General features: G+C 43.4%; 1 protein-coding gene and 1 long non-coding RNA gene across 4 annotated transcripts in view; one reads left to right on the forward strand and one right to left on the reverse strand.

Annotated features, from left to right (window-relative positions):
• SLC14A2 (solute carrier family 14 member 2) overlaps positions 1–16,863 on the forward strand; it is a 505,451-nt gene that overhangs the window by 288,990 nt on the left and 199,598 nt on the right. The window lies entirely within an intron of this gene.
• The window catches only part of LOC123588582, a 144,035-nt gene continuing 134,140 nt past the window's right edge, over positions 6,969–16,863 (reverse strand). For all 3 annotated transcript variants that reach the window (XR_006707919.1, XR_006707918.1, XR_006707917.1), the window contains 3 exons: positions 16,540–16,617; positions 15,678–15,771; positions 6,969–9,619 (listed from right to left, as the gene is read on the reverse strand). This is a non-coding gene — a long non-coding RNA (uncharacterized LOC123588582). The remainder of the gene's footprint in view (positions 9,620–15,677; positions 15,772–16,539; positions 16,618–16,863) is intronic.

The following is a 16,863-nucleotide window of genomic DNA, read 5'->3' on the forward strand; positions in this document are numbered from 1 at the left end:
GTATTACAGGTTAGACTTTAGCATATTGAATTGGGTGGAGGTGGAGGAGATACAGTTCAACTCCTAACACGATTGTTGTAAGAATTAAAAAGTATGACATATATGTATAAGGTTCTTAACAGAATCTCCATTACAAAATAAGCATTCGATAAAAGAAGCAGTTTCATTGATACTTATTTATTTTTTTGCTAAACATTGATTTACAAAAGATTTATTTTTAGCTAGGCCAGATGACAGGGAAAAAATCACCTCCCATATACATCAATCACATCATCTAAGTTACCCAGGATGTGTGTGTGCCTGGGAGGTGGGGAGGTGCTAGGCTATAGGAAGTTTTAGGCTACGTCCATACAATGTCAGTATATGAGCCAGTCGGGGCACCTGGGTGGCTCAGTTGGTTAAGCATCCAACTTTGTCTCAGGTCATGATCTTACAGCTTGTGAGTTCAAGCCCCACATCGAGCTCTGTGCTGACAGCTCAGAGCCTGGAGCCTGCCTCAGATTCTGTGTCTTTCTCTCTCTGCCCCTCCCTTCTCTCTCTCTCTCTCAAAAATAAATAAATGGTAAAAAAAAATTTTTAAAACAATATATAGGACAGCCATACTGGCAAATGGACAGTTATATATGCACACCTTTTGCAAAATATATAAAAAAAATCTTTTCTCTAAAATCTAAACCCCTTGAAATTTAACCTTGAGATTCATCCCAGATTAGTTGCTAGCCAGTAAGATCTCAATTCAAATGAGAGTGTAAAGCATTCCTCTTTACTTGAAACCTAGGACTAAGGAAGGAGGAGGAAGGGGTCTTTCCAGAGCCTGGGTTCTGTGGAGAAAACCTGGTTAGCAGTATGAAATTCTGGGGGAATGTGCCTAGAGAATGAGTCACCCAGAAATGGCAAAGGAACCCAGAGGGAGGATGTAGAAGCACAATAGAGTGAATATCACCAATTTTGCAAATTGGCCTCTATCATAAACAAAGAAGGTTTGGTTCCTGTGTGAAACCATCAGCAATTTACCTGAATGTAGGATTAGGGAAGGTGCTGAAGAACCCAAGCCCCTGTTTGGGGTTTCCTGTGGTATTAGCAATAGTCATGGTGATAAGACAGTTGAGGGCACTAGCTTGGGAATTGCCAATTTGGGAACTGGTGCCCCCTGCTCTGCAACAACCTTGCTGTGTGACCTTGGACAAGCTTCTTCCCCTCTCTGGCCTCATCTGTAACATGAGTGGCCAGAATGCCTTCTCTCTGTGGATGCTGCTAGCCCGACATTCTATGATATTCTGGTCCCTGCTCAGGCCCAGCCCCAAAGTCAGTTAGAAAGAAATCCTGCTGAATTATGAGTGTCATGAGGGATAGTACTGTCCTCAGCTTAGATTTCTTCCTGGCTGGACTGCTTCTGTGCTGAGGCTGTGCCTTTCAATCAGGAATTGGAAGGGAGAAAAAAAGAAGGAAAGATCATCTGCTTGTATTTAAAAAGGAAGGAGAGCAAAATGGGAAGTACAGATCAGGCTTGCTCATGCCCATCTTTGAAGTACGGAAAAGCACTTTCCCTGAATAGTGTGAGTGAATATGATGAATGAGGCTATTTGATTAAGCAGGATGAAACTGGTGAGCCAGCGTTCTCTGTGTTTTATTTTGCCTAATGGCTGTAATCAGAAATCACGCAGTCATCTTTTCAAAAGTGGGAGCCAGTGGCGAAGCTCACAGGTAGTTGTGCGTCTGCAGTTCTTTTGAAGACCCCACATCTCTCCTGGAGCCTCTGGGAGATTGAGAATATGGAGGGGTCTCTAACGAAGTCTCCACCAACACCAAAGTAATTGGATCACTTTGTCAATTCAGTTAACAGCCCATTGGTTCAATTTCCTTTTGTAAATTTAGATTAGATAGCCAGTACCTAGGACAGTAGCTGGCACCAAGTAATGTGCTTCTAAGTATTTATTAAATTAATTAATCAGTGAGTGACAGGAACAATGAAGGAATGCATGAATAATGGATGGCAACCTTGTAGGTAAGGGAAAAAATGTACAGATGAATTTTCGCTCTTTCTGTCAAATTGACATCGTTTTTGATAGGACATGAGAAACGTTTGTGATGTACCATCCATCTGTTCATTGAGTTTTCATTGATAAAAACAGAGATTCCTACATTTGAGCCCTAGGTCTTTCCCTCATTTGCTGTGTAAACTTAGGGAAGTTGCTCAACCTGTCTGTGCTTTAGTTTTCTCATCTCTAAAATGAAAATATTAATAATACCAATCTAGTGCCTGGGGATAGTGGGAAGACAGAAGGAGATAATAAGTGTGAACACTAATTACACTTTATGGCCCAAGGAGCTACAGATTAGGCTAGATGAGAATGAAGTTGGCCCTATGTGTGTACCACAGAAGGCACTTGGGCAGTTGCCTTTAAGGCATGATTTCAGAAGGTCGATGAGGCCCTTCTCTCCCCAGGCATCATGCCACTGAGAAGTAGTATGCTTAAAACTCCTACTCTTAGAATTCCCTTTGGGAAAAAAAAAAAAAAAAAAAAAAAGAATTCCCTTTGAGCTAAAAAAAAAAAATGCCCAGAGAAGTTCCATTGGTGATATAAATTATATGAGAAGGTAAACACATTCAGATATTAACCACTGGTTATTTCCCAGACTTTAGTCTACCCTCAAAAGACAGAGCCGTATGCATATTCATCAATGCCTTGGCTTTGGAGTCACTCAGTTCAAATCTAGGGTATGCTACTTACCAGCTATGTGGCCTTAGGCAAGCTACTGAACTCTGAACCTCTGTGTTCTCAGTTGTAATTGGCTAATGATATTTACTTCTTAGTGTACTATGGGGATAATATGAGATAATGAACATGAAACTATTTGCATAGGTCACTCATACTCAGAGGAGAGTGATTATTATTAACATGACTTTTCTCCCATTGAAGATGTTCATAGGAACATTATTATGGATGGAATGTTTGTGCCCCCACCCCCATATTTATGTGCTGAAGCCCTAATCCCCAGTATGATGGTATTAGGAGGAAGAGCCATTAGGTGGTAGAGGCCCCCGATGGGATTAGTGTCATTATAAGAAGAGGAAGAGACTCAGAGTTCTCTCTCTGCCCTATGAGGACATAGCAATAAAGTGGCCATCTACAAGCCAAGAAAAGAATCCTCACCAAGAACCCAACCATGCTGGTACCCTGATCTCAGACTTTAATCCTGTGGAACTATGGTAAATAATTGTCTGTTATCCAAGCCACCTAAGGTGTATGGTATTTTGTTATAGCAGTGCAAGCTGACTAAAACAAACATGAAAGTCAGTTCTCAAAGATTTTCAACCATATTTGGAGCACAGCAACAGTATTGCAACGAATTTCAGTTCTTGGAATGACCACTTTAAAGGACACCCTTCAGGATGCTTGGATGGCTCAGTTGGTTAAATGTCCAATTCTTGATTTCTGTTTGAGTCATGATCTCATGGTTCATGAGATTGAGCCCCACATCAACCAGGCTCTGCCCTGACAGCACAGAGCCTGCTTGGAATTCTCTCTCGCTCCCTCCCTTTCTGCCCCTCCTCTTTCCACGCTTTCTCCCCCCCCCCCCCATCTTTCTCTTTCTCTCTCTCTGAAAAAAAATAATAAATAAAAACTTTTTAAAAAATAAAGGACACCCCTCATCCTCATGTAGCCCCTTTCCCACCTCCCAGAAATCAGTGACTATTGACTGGCCCACACTGTAGGTGAATGCTGCTGGAATGCACAGAGAGTTAAGGAAGATCTCTTGAAAGAGATAGTCTCTGAATGGGGTTCAGAGAGATGAATAGGATGGGGTGTGAAATGGGGAAAAGAGGTCATCCCTGCCTCCTTGTGATTGTCGCCATTTTCATGAGTTCCTGCCATCCTGTCTCCTCCTCCTCTCCCCTCCCCCTATCTCCTCCCCCTATCCCCTCCCCCTATCCCCCAACCCTACTTGTGCCAAAGGGAGTCAAGGAGAGAGATTCTTCCTTCTCCTTCAGAAACCTCCTTTTCAATCATTTCTCCACAGAATTTTATAGTGTAAATGCTAGGAGGCTGCTCCATGCATCTTGCTCCCCAGCCATCACATCTGGGGTCAGTCACTTCCTCTGGAAGAAGCCCAGGCTCAAGGAGAAAGTACCAAGTTAGAGAATGCAAGGGGCACATGAATTTTGGTCTTTTGCTTGTTTTATAGATCATCTTTCTCTTTTGACTGGAACCTTACCTTGCCTCTTTGCCCCAAGGTAGAGCCAGGGATACCGCAAGGTCTGCATATCGAGATATTCCCCCTTCACTTTATCAGGGGAAAGGTGGGAGTCTGGGAGGAGCAGAGAAAGAGACACACCAGACAGCTAAATGCAGCCCCATATTTGGATTGCAGCTAAGAAAAGGGTTAAAGAGAGATTTTCTTCTCATATCTTATTGAGATCATTTTATGGCTCCAATCTCAAGGGAAATGAGCAGTTTGCACATTTACCGTTTCCTATCAGTCGACCATCTGTAGGCACCACCTTTCACAAAGAGCTTATACATTAACTGGTCACTTTATCATTGTAATATATTTGGAAAATCAAAAACCAGCTGTTATAAAGCTATAAACTGGAGACTTTATTACATATTGTTTATCATTACTTTAGTATTTGGAGATTCATAATGCACGGACTTTGAGATCTATCTGTATTGCCAAGGAGGCCAAAGTTTATTTCCCTAATAATATGTAAATGGAGGCTTTATACCAGATAATGAATAATCACTTTAGATTAAAGGCTGAATTTTCTTTTAGTGGTACTGGCAGTGCAGCCTTTTGCATGCAGTTAATAATTAATTTAAAGAATTACCACTTCAGTGAGCCCTGCTTACATTATTTATTAAGTGTAATTAAAGTATTTATTAGTCAAGTAATAAATGAGGGACAACCCCCAGCACCTTCACAGTGTTGTAAAATAATCACAGACCATGTTTATCTGCAAAACAAGACTGAGTGTGGCTCGAGTGTGTTAATAGATTTTTCGTGATCATTCCATGCTCTATCAGTGTACCTCAACAATGGGTGTGTGTCTGGCGTGCCCACCTGCTTCCATTGCTTGGTTCATTCTACAGGAAAGGAATACCTTGGCTTTTTCTCATTGTTGATCTGTGTGTGTTCGTTTGGAGGCAACATAAAGAGGATTTCTTGGTTCAAGGGAACATCCCCAGTCTACTATGTTGGTATAGCTCAGATTGGCTGCTCCTGAAGGGCTGCTGAAAACATTACCTATAATGAAGATGACTGTATAATTCTTGTCCAAACCAGGACAATTTTGAGAATGAAAGAGGATGTTACTAATAATAATATGTAAATTGAGAGCATTCTAGGCAAACCAAGACTGAACCTTCAAAAATTAGCATGGCCTTTACCTACCCTTCAAGCTGGGTTGCCTTTACCGGTTGTGAATTTAAGAGTCACCTTTTACCTCTGACTGCTGCTTACCACATAGGGTTTTAGACAGAAAGCTGGACTGCTGCCTTCCCTCAACTTCAGGCAACTTTGGGCTGCCCATAGTCTTCCCCAGGAAACCTTTCCCGGTCCCTCCAACCATAAATGACCACTACTTCTAACCCCCATCACATTGCTTACACCTCTGTGGGGGCCTATCTCAGAGGCTTGCTGCGCCTTGATTTATTTATTTTAACCACCCTGTAAAGAGATTGCAAACTCCTTACAGTAAGAGACAGACTATACTTGCAGACGTTTAACTCTTCCATCCATGCTTACATTGGTGCCTCGCTAAAAGTAGATTATAGTAAACATTTACTAAATAGATTTTATAGTTGGGAAGCACAATCCCTCATCTTTCTAATCAGGAATGAAGACAGAATTTCAATCCAGATCACTAACCAGAATCTGTAACTGAACAGATAAGTTTGCAGAGTGGACATAGCAGGGGAAGGTGTGGCCAGCAGGCAGTATTCCAAGAGCCATTCAGGTCTGCCGTGGAAATCACTTGAGAATAGGATTACTCACAGATCGGTGAACAAAGCCTTAAGGCCCACTCCAGGCAGACTAGTGCCTCATTGGCCCTAGAGTATCATGCTTAGCCTTTGTTCTCTGAGTCCTCTCTCTGGAAAGTTCTCAATCCTATGCTCTCTGAAAAGCAAGGATAAAATCTATCGAAGCATATACAGGTTAAGAGGCTTTCCAAAGGTTACCCAGATGATTGCTGCATCTCTGCAAATCTGACTTCTTCATTTGTGTGAATCCCACCTACCTCATGTTCCACTTCCTCTCTAAGGCTTTTTCTGACCACCTCACCGACCATTTACAAATTTGCATTATCCACATCACTCATTTCAGCCCTTTGCATCTTTGGGTTGCTCTGCTTTATACACATAAACCTTCACCATCCAGAAAAGGATGATGTGTCCTTCTCTCCCTGTACTTCTCCACAGTACTGGGCACCCAGTGCTCAGCAAATGAAGAAAGGAGAACCAGACCTCACCTCAGTTTTCCCTCAATGCATCCCTCTCCTGCCTGCCTGTCTCCAGCCTCACTCACTTCCCAGAATCCCACCTGGAAGGTATTATCACTTATCCAAAATACTACTGTATTAAAAAGGAAAAGAAGTGATGTCCGGTCAAAGTTAAAGGGGCTGAGTGACATTTGAGAAAGCAAGCCCAAAGAATCAAACTTCATGCTTTAATAACAGCCAAGACTACTGGGCCCAAACTTGTGGGCTTATAAATTGATTTGTCTTTGGGCCCCTTTACAGAGCTGTTTCTAGGCGACCGACAGGTTGGCCGTATATCATGTGTGCTCTGGCCTCGTGCTGTGGCAGCCTGCTCCTGACCTCTTAATCAAGCCAAGTGCTGGGGCACAGAGAGGAGATATGCGATCACTTATGGAAACACCCAGCTGGCGTCAGGCCCACAAACCATCTGCCTGTCTCGCTTTGGTCAGACTGACTGTCTGCTAATGCCCTCTTCTCCTATGAGCCATTTATATATTTCCCCAGCCTTTTTTTTTTTTTTTAAGTGGAAAACAAATAGCATTATTGGACGTACTCTGCCTGGCTACAGCTGTGAATCACAAAGTTGGAAATCAGTCCAAGACAGAGTCGACAGCATATTCTCTGCTTGGTTGGGGAGAGATCCAAACTGCTGATCTAGCCTCATTTGATCTTTGATATTTTATTTATCTATAAATTTGACATGGCCCTGTTAGGAAACATCTTTCTGTTGTTCATTTTCTCATTCTTTTTTGTGTTTCCAAAGGGAAGGGGCCTTTGCTTAGTTGTAACCAAGGGTCAGCATTTCTTCCTGGCCTTGTCAGAAGGTAATCAATGTAAAGACAATAAAACATGAGAATTGCATGCAGCTGGTAGCAGCAGGGATGGGAGAGAGGGAATAGAGGTTTGACATAATTCCCCTGGGCTCTTTGCTACTTACCGAAGTCAGTAATAGATCACAAATACAGAGTAGTGAACAGAGCTAGATGAACCTGGGGTGGGAATCCTTGCCCTCATCATTGTTCCATTCAACTAGGAATGAATGAGTACCACTGGGCAGAAAAGCACCATGGCTTCCGAAAAAAAACGCACAATCCCTGTACCTGCAAGGGAAAACACTGACAGTCAGCTAATCATCCAACCAATAAGTCAATATTGACAATATCCTCTATACCTGTCTTGGTTTGAGTTCCCCAGAAGCAGATCCTGATGTGAGTGTAAACTATCTACTTGGGCACTGCAAGTAACACAAGGAGAAAATGCAATAAATAAAGCAATAAATAAAGGGTACATGACTTTTTTTAGCCAGCTACTGCTATGGACCGCTGGAGCCTAACTCTCAAGAAAACTCTGGGAAATGGTGCAAAGCACATGATTCAGAACCACTTCAAGGAGTGAGGGAGCTGGGGTATTTATATACCAACTTAAGAGCTTCATTAGTTTGAGGGCTGTTGCTAGAGGGTGGTAACTCTTTGAAACTCTGGCCTGCCATATATACAAAGAGCAAGCTTTCCCCTACTGAGGGTGAAGGAAGGGGAGCCTTCAGGCACACAAAGGCAGATACTGACATTTTTAAGTTAGCTGGAGCCCACTGAAGGGTCCAAAGAGTAGGGCGGGGCCCTGAAAGCACCTGCTACAAAGTCAATCCCTAAGTGAGGGGCTTCTGGGGAAGCAAGAAACTGAATATACACTTTCTGTGTCCTTCACACAATCAGTTAGAATGATGAAACTATTAGAATGCAGTCTGAAAATCAAACACTAAGTGACATAAACAAGACTGAGAAAAATGGAAGTCCAGAAGGAAAAATAGCTGTCCCACCATTGAGGAATTTCCATGAAAAAACTTACAATTAATTTAGGACTTGAAGAATGGACAGAATTTGGATTATGGAAAGGAGGGAGAGGAAGATTTGGATAAAATTATTTATTCCCAAAATTGGATATAAAAATACTTGAAAAACAAATAATCAGATTGAGCCCAGTGAACTCTTCCTTCCTATTCACATGCACATTATCATCTTAGAGATGATATCCATGATTATCCACAATTTCACTCCAATAGACTCTTTTAGTTTAAGTTTCATGGCATCTCAATTCAGTAGTCAAGGAAGTTTGCATCAGATGAACTTCTAAATTCCTTTCCTATCAGAGATTTTAAGAATCATGAGTCATCAATAAACTACTCAAAGGACTAATGATATTCTATTTTGAAAGATTATTTTGCTGGTTATATAAATAATTACCTCCTGGTTTATCTGTTTGCCCATTCAGTAACTCAAACCTCAGTTAAGCAGAACATTTTAGGACTGGGGGTGGGGGGTGCTCATACAAAGGGTAGGGACAGGTCTGGTCACATGCCCCTTTGACAGAAGACTGGATACATGTGTAAGAGATGTCCTCGGCTGCTGGTTTAACCCTCCATGGTAGGCAAAACAGTGCTTGGGTTTAGCTGCGAGCTTGAACTCAGAAAAGACTGGGTTTGAATCCCAGGTCCGCCATGTGTCAACTTTGTGACTTTGGCAACTTGACTCCTATAAGCCTTAATTTTCTGATCTCTAAAATGGAAGCAAAGCACCCGCTGTCAGAATTGCTGTATGTATTAAAGTTAAAAGGGACAGTGCCCATAAAATATGTAGTCCAGGGTCTGAAAACTTAACAATCCAATATGCAGTGATAATGAAAACAAGTACATTAAAAAAAAAAAAAAGAAATCAAAGGGCATTATTTGCAGTCATCAAAACAGTGCATGCCCTTCTGGTTTCAAAGCTTCTTACTGCTTAATTTTACATACCACACACTAAATCATTGTATTAGTTCATACCATGCATAAGTGAGATGGGAATCTGCTATTTCTGGTGAGGTACCTTGCACATTAGTCCATACATGCATTTTAAGCTCAGGACAAACAATGCAAGTGAAAGGGAATCAAAGTGTAGGTTAATACCATAGAAATAAGGGCATTTAAAAAATTTGACATTAATTTTATGTATTGATTATTTTTCTTGTCAATTTCACTTTTTTCTTCTCTCCAACACCATGGACTAAAACAATGCCATGCTTCTTTGTGAGTGTTGCTCCCAGGACAGCTACTCTGTGGTGTTGGCAGCAGGTCACACGGCAAGGCCATGAGGGGCAAAGAGTCTGGCAAGATAAGGGCAAGGTCAGACACATGAAAAATGGCTACAGGGCAAAGGGTAAGCTATGAAGCATAGCTAAGGTCTGAGATGGGTCTGAGGAATTCTTCCAGCAGCACCAGACATCATCAGAGACCGGGTCTCAGGTGGAGGGCAGTGTCTTTCTCCTTTGTAGGGGTTCAGAGAGGCCCACTACAGCACTGGCATGGACAGCAGCCGGACCCAGGATGACCATACACGGATGGCCCAGCCCTGGACACTTTAGAGAGCAAGAGGAGGAATTATTCATCCTGCTGAGACAGCTGGTGCACCCAAGACTGTCCCAAGCAAACCAGGACCTGCCATCCCAGCCCTGGGGTCTTTTTCCCTTTCACTTGGAATCAGACCATCTCCTCAGCCCCAGTCTGCCTGGGAAACCCAGCCCTCAAATTCTAAGATACCACCCGCTGTCCAAAAGCTCCCCTCTCCTTAATCCCCATCATCTGTGTAACCCATCCCTCACCCTGTTTCTCTTCCTCAGAGAGGGATGTCTGGAGCTTCTCTCTGCTTCTAGACAGTCCATTGCTCTCCAGCCAGGTGAAGAAGGTGAGGTGCTCACCCTCAGGCACAAAACTGAAGGAAGTGATGGAGATCTCAGTAATCAAGACAAATCATATTTCAGTGCCATGTTTTTTAAAAATCAAAATTCATGCCAAAAAAATACTTGATGAGAAATATCTCAAAATTTCAAATAAAGACAGCATCAGTATCAGCACTGTGCCAAGGCCTATGGGAGCCTAAAGCAAAAGGAAACAGTCATACTGATCTTGTCTTTAGCTAAGATCTTGGTGTTTCCTTCTTTGTGGATTTTTGCATTAATTTTTATTTTTAAAAAATATTGGATTAAAATATTATCTGTCTAGATGGCAGAGCTTTTTGGTCACACCTTCAATTTTGTGCCTGAGGTTAGTGCCTCTCTTGCCTCACCCTAATCCTGGCCCTGAATTCTTCATAAATAACAACAGCTGCCATTCACCACGCATTTGGTGGGAAGCTGGCCTTGGGCTAAGTGCTCTGCTTATTTAATCCAGACACTATCCCCTCCAGGCAGGACTCCACCCCACGTGCTGTGCCTTTACAGTGCTGCCTTACTAAAACCTGCCCTCTTGGGTCACCCAATACTCCCAGATTACTCTTTCTTGGAGAATAGAAAAAACTTTAAGCTGAAAAGACCCATTGAAACATTCTAATCATTTGCTTTCTTTTTTTCACATGACAATTTCAGTGCATATTACAGGAGCTAAGTGACTGGCCCAGGGTCACACAGCTGCTTGGGATTAGTGTCCATTTATTCATTAACTCAACAAATGTTGACTGAATATCTACTATATCCTCTATTGTAGACACTGGGAACAGAGTAAGGAGCAAAAGGGGCAGCATCCCTGCTCTCACAGAGCTTACATTCTAGCGTGGAAAGGCAGTTAATAAACAAACACAACCACACACATGCACATATCAGACAAGGATAGGAGCCATGAAAAAATTGAATCATGGGGAGAGGGAAAGGAGTGGTGGAATGAGATCGGGGTTTCTCTTTTATATAAGATGGTCATGAAGGGATTTTTGGTAGGTGGTTTGAGCAAACACCTAGATAAAGTGAAGGAAAGAGGAAGTTATGTGGCCCGGGTGGAGGTGGTGGGAGCTAGTTCTAGGGCAAGGTGCCTCCACTTTGACACTATTGATATTTGGGGCTGGATAATTCTTTATTGGATCAGGGTGGGGGGGTGACCTGCACATCGTAGGATGTTTAGGAGCATCGTTGGCCTCTACATACTTGATACCAGTAGCACTTCCCTCCCAATCATGACAGGCAAAATGTCCCCAGATATTGCCACGTGCCATTTAAGGAGCAAAATTATCCTCAGCTAGAACCAGAGTCAACGCACATGGTAAGAGGCAAGTGCAAAGGCCCCAAACAGGTCAGGCTTTTTCCATAGCTCAGAGCAGCACTCTTGGTCACAGGCAACCCCGTCAGCCCTGAGCACCCACCACCTGCAGAGTCAGCACCAACAACACACTACTGGTCTCTGATTCATTTCACACAGGCTGCCTGTGGGCCTCCTTTCATCCTCCAGAGCAAAAGCTCCCTGAGGGTAGACGTCCAGCCTACATTCCTTTATATCCTATGAAGGCTGGGCTCTGGCTGCATGCCTGTACATTCCCTTCTGCTCCTGCTCGGTGGGGACACTGTCCAAGGACTGGGAAGCTCAGAGCCAACTTTGGAGGCACCATGTCCCTGCACAGCAACCCAGCCCATGCCATCCTGTCAGTTGCCTTCTCCACATCTTTAAGGCTGTGCTTTCACGAAAGGACAACATGTGATGAAAGTTCACCTTCCACTCAATTAACCTTGAGAGAGAAGGTGGTTTTTTTCCCCCCTTTCTCCCCCAAGAGACTTTTTTTTTTTTTTTTTTTTTTTTGATGACCTTTTTGAAGCATCTTATTTTCTGGGCAAAAAGCCAAATGATACGCTCTCTTCCCAGCTGCAGGGCTGTTGTAGATTCTCAAAGCTGAGGTAAAGACAGCCTTTGGAATGAATGCAAGATGGGCAGTGGGGTGGAGGGAATGTGAAGAAATGCCTTATTATTCCAGGCGAGATGTGCCTGGAGGGATAGAGCCTACAGGACCCATGAGATGCAGGGACCTAGAGACCTCAGGGCTGCCAGACACTCCCCCCAATTAGGGACCATGCATGAATATGAATTTTAAAAAATCAATTCCACTTTGGGTGAAAGTTGAATGTTAATAAGTTATAACAAAGCACATCTTGCACAGTATTTTGCAGTCTATGAAGAGGTGTTTTGTTTTTGTTTTTCTTTTTATTTCTTACCTATTTCATCTCTTTGAGTCTCAGATTCAGTTATCAAGTAAGATTGGATTTTATTTAAGATTGGATCAGTAGGGCAGAATAAATGGTATAGCACATTTGCAATCTATTCCTTAACAGTGGTGCCCAAAAGCTCCCCTACCCCATCCCAGATGTTCAGCATCCCCGGTAGGGTTTAGAGAGGGCAGCACATGCTCCTCTCTCTCTCCCTGATGCAAGGCCTCCAAAACCAACTACATGTACATGCAGAAGGGAAAATGAAAAGAAGCACCCAGCCCAGGCACACCTCTTCATTGGGGTTCTCACCAGCACCAGCTCTGGTGGCAAAGGGAGATTCATGAAGGTGGCCAGGTTTGCTTCAGGTCAGTTTTACCCCCTCTCTCTGAGGTCCACAGGCAGTTGGGAGACTTCTAGAATCTTAGAAGCATTGTCTGAAAGCAACAGTTTAGAAAGAGTCTCTGGGTGGTGGCTTTTTTCATGGGGACCAGGAAGTTGTGACTGGGAGTCAGAAGACTGTGCTGGTAAAATAATAATAATAATAATAATAATAATAATAATAATAATAATTAATAATAATAATAATAATAATAATAAAGAACCACAAGGTCAACAGCAATCTCAGGAGCTGGACTGCCTGTGTTCCAGTTCTGGCTTTGAAACTTGCCATCTTCATGACCTTGACCAAATCACTTTACCTCACTATGCCTCCATTTTCCCATCTGTAAAATGGAGAAAATAGGAGTAGCTACCTCTTAGAAGTGGGAGGTGAAGGGGTATCCTCGATCCAGATGCACTCCAACAGGGCACTGAATATCAAGGATCAAAAGTGGCTGAGAAGGGTGGCAGGAAGCTGAGGAAAAGCACATGCAGGCTGTCCCAGGAAAATGATGTTGAGAGATGTGCCAAAGGGCAGATGCCATGCTGGGGCTTTGCTGTGGGTATGAGGGAACTGGGGGTTTCAGGCTACAGCATGAAGAGAGATAGACGTAGAAGAGATGCCTGCCCCAGGGGAGGCACTGCTGCCTAACATCTGCCATCCTGCAGCCTCCAGGGGGAGGCCCTCAGGCCAGAATCCAGGCAGCACAAAGGAGATTTCTGGAACAAGTTTGCAGAAACAGACACTAATGTAAAGGCATCTCTTAAGTCCCAGTTCCTATCATTAGTCTCCATTTGCTGTCACAGGATGAAGGACCAGTGATTTGTGTTCCATGAAAGCGTTCTTCCCGGAACATTAGGAAAGGAGAATTGGCATCATTGCAAAACCCAGAGTGGCCCTGCAGCTTCTGGGCAGGAAACCCCCATTCGGGGTGACACTCAGGAAGAGGAGCCTTTCCCTTTGGGCCATGGGCTACCCACAGCCCCCAAATCTGTTCACCCACTACCCCTTTGCTAAAGAGTCTTTTCTTCCTGACAGTGTCTTGAAATGATCAGCTAGCCATGCACTGATTTCAGCACCACCTCTACTGGCTTGTCAGCCATCCCTACCTCAGTGATCAGGTTAGAGCTAGAAGAAAGCTTTGAATATTTCTTTTCATAGAAGAGCAAGCTGGCACCCAGAAGGATTTTTAATTTGCCCAAAAGCACATTTACTAGCCATGATATGATGTCTGAGCCCCCATGTCCTCGTAGGTTTGTGGAGCTGTGACAGCAAGGTAGAGGTAGAATCATGTTACTTGAAATGTAGATGGTGAGTTGAGTTATCCTGCCTCATGACCTTTCACAGTTCTGGCAAAGTCAGAAAACTCACAGAATGTTTGGTGTAAGTGAGTATACTGATATACAGAAACCATACCTCGGGGTACAAATGACAGTTAAAATAAGACATATTATAATGAGATCCTGTCTGTATAGCAGAGGAAGATTAGACATGGGAGGACCGTGCATGGCCATCAGTTCTGGGCTAGAGTGGATTTGTAGCGATCCCTCTGCTGAATTAGTGATTCCATGAAGGTGATTGTCAGATCCAAACTCCCTCCAGCAATGAAAAGAGTGCCAGCTCAAGTAGAAGACTCTAACCTGCCATCCATCTCCCAAAAGTGCCCTGCAAGTTGCAAACTTCTATTCCCAAGACCCCACCCAGTGCCCGGTACATAGAGCTGCTAAGAAAATAGTCAGGAATCAAGGGAGTATGTAGCCCTATCCAAGTCTGACATTTGGGGACCAGATTTGGAAGCTAGAAGTGTTCAAGCTATGACCTGTCTCACTTCAGTGGGTGGTTTTCATCATGGCTTTGAGGGAGGAACCCCTCTTTAGAAGAACCTATAAATGTGTGCTGCAGGCCTGGCCTGACCAAACCAGAAGACAAGAAAACTGAGTGTTCAGCCCCATCATCTTCGCTCCCCTACCCCTTCACTGAGTCTCCTTCCTCCTACCCTCAGCCATTTCCCACCCAGCACCCAGTGCCCTCATGTGCCCCACCCCTGTCTACCCACTCTGGTCACTAGTTCACTCTACATTCTGGGCTCTTCCAACTTCCTTTAATACTCAAAACTTCTCTTGAAGACAGAGCCATTGGCTTCTGAGGGATTGAGAGGCCATTTTCATGAAGCTGTGATCTATTACCTTCTCAAGCATATTCTCATCTGACAGGAAACAGTGCTGCCTTAAACCAGTGACGGCTCCAACATATACATCTCAGACAGCCACCAAAGGCAGGTAAAGGAAAGGAGGTAGAAAGGAGAGGAGGTAGAGGCTGAGACTCCTCACTGACAGCACTCCACAAATCACACACTGACCCCTCACCTGTTTTCCCACCACCGCTTCTATGCGAAGTCTTCTATTGGGGTGCTGTCCCCACAGGTACACTCTGGGGTTGCCCAATCCACCTTGCAGTAGGGCCCGCCCAGAATTTGTGATTCAGGGGAACTTCCTGACTATTCCCAAAACGAGTCCACAATAAGAGAATCTTCCTTTGTGAATTCCAACTTAGGTAAAATAGGATTAGAGTCTAGGTTTAAAAACCCTAAAGAAGCTCTAACGAAATCTACTCCAACCAACAACAGAGACTATGCACCAAATAAAGAAAATATCAGTAACATTTCACATATCTTAAATTAGTAATAATGGGTCCTAATGAGTTCTGTGCTATTAATTCCATTTACCATCCCTCCCTCCCTGGAAACTTCTCACGTTCTTCCTCCCCTGCAGCTTTAATGAGATACTTGTAAATTCATTTTGCTTTGTTGCAAAAAATATTCACCCTAAGAAGCATTTGGAATGTGTGGGCCTGGTCCTTGGTGTTTTTAAGATTTTATTGGCTCCTGCCTCCTGGGTCTCACTGTGTGACTTGGAAGCTGGAGAGAGAAAAGCTTTGGCTTGCCTTTATTTAACTTATTTGGATGCCAAGTGGAGATTTCTCAAATCCTGTCTCAATGCATAATGTCATAGGCCCTGGGCACCTGCCCCGATCCTTCCTACCAGATTTCACCTCTTACCTCCCTCTCAAAGGCCATTCAACATTGTTTTCCCCAACTCATCTTCACTGTCCCCCCAAAACTTTATCCCTACTTTCTATTTCCTACTGTACTCTTTCCAAGTCCTTCTGTTTCTTATTATTCCCGACATTGACAACCTGCTGGTCCAGGCAGCCGTGGTTGCTGAGCAGACATGCAGAAGTAAATCAGAGTTCGCTAATTTTTATTGCATTAGGGGAACTTGCACGGGGGAGAGCATTACTGTGGTCACTTCTCAGAGATGCTCCTTTGCATTAGGGACATTGGAGAATGTGAGGATGAATCTGAGTGACACGGTCATCTCCAGGATCTGCCTAGCTTAGGTGTAATTGAGCGATCTGTTAATGAGAATTGCGTTTCTCTTTCTTCCTCCTCTGCTAGGGGCAGCATTCTGAGCCATCCTTTGGTAGACCCAGACTAATCTCCTTTTTTAGGACCTACTCTAATTTAGTTTTGGCCCTGGGATCTATCACTCAACTGTGCTTGGAATCCTCATGCTGATATTTGAGATCAAAGTGTCTAGAATAATTTTGGCTCTCTAAAGAGCTACTTCTAAAGCAAAATCTATGTTTACAGTCAGAGCCAGTCTCCTGTTTAGTCAGAACCCACCTTTGCTTATATGATACAGCATGAAGGGCAATGAAAAGATCTTCAGATTCCACCCGAACTTATTTCTCTCCCAAGTGCCTAAAATCATATCATTTGAGAGTGAGAAATATATTTCAGTTAGCTATCATTACTCACCTTCAGCATTTTTTAAAAGACACAAATACAAAAGGAATTGTGAGCCATCCATTCTTCATAATTTCTATGAATTAATGCTAGATTATTTTCCTCCCTGGGAAAGTCTAGATTACAGGGAACACAGGATGGAAGGGACACAGAGGATGGGGAAGAAGGTGCAAGAGACAAACTTCACAATTTTCCCAGGTG

The sequence above is a fragment of the Leopardus geoffroyi genome, chromosome D3, assembly GCF_018350155.1.
Source record: "Leopardus geoffroyi isolate Oge1 chromosome D3, O.geoffroyi_Oge1_pat1.0, whole genome shotgun sequence".
Lineage (NCBI taxonomy): Eukaryota > Metazoa > Chordata > Mammalia > Carnivora > Felidae > Leopardus > Leopardus geoffroyi.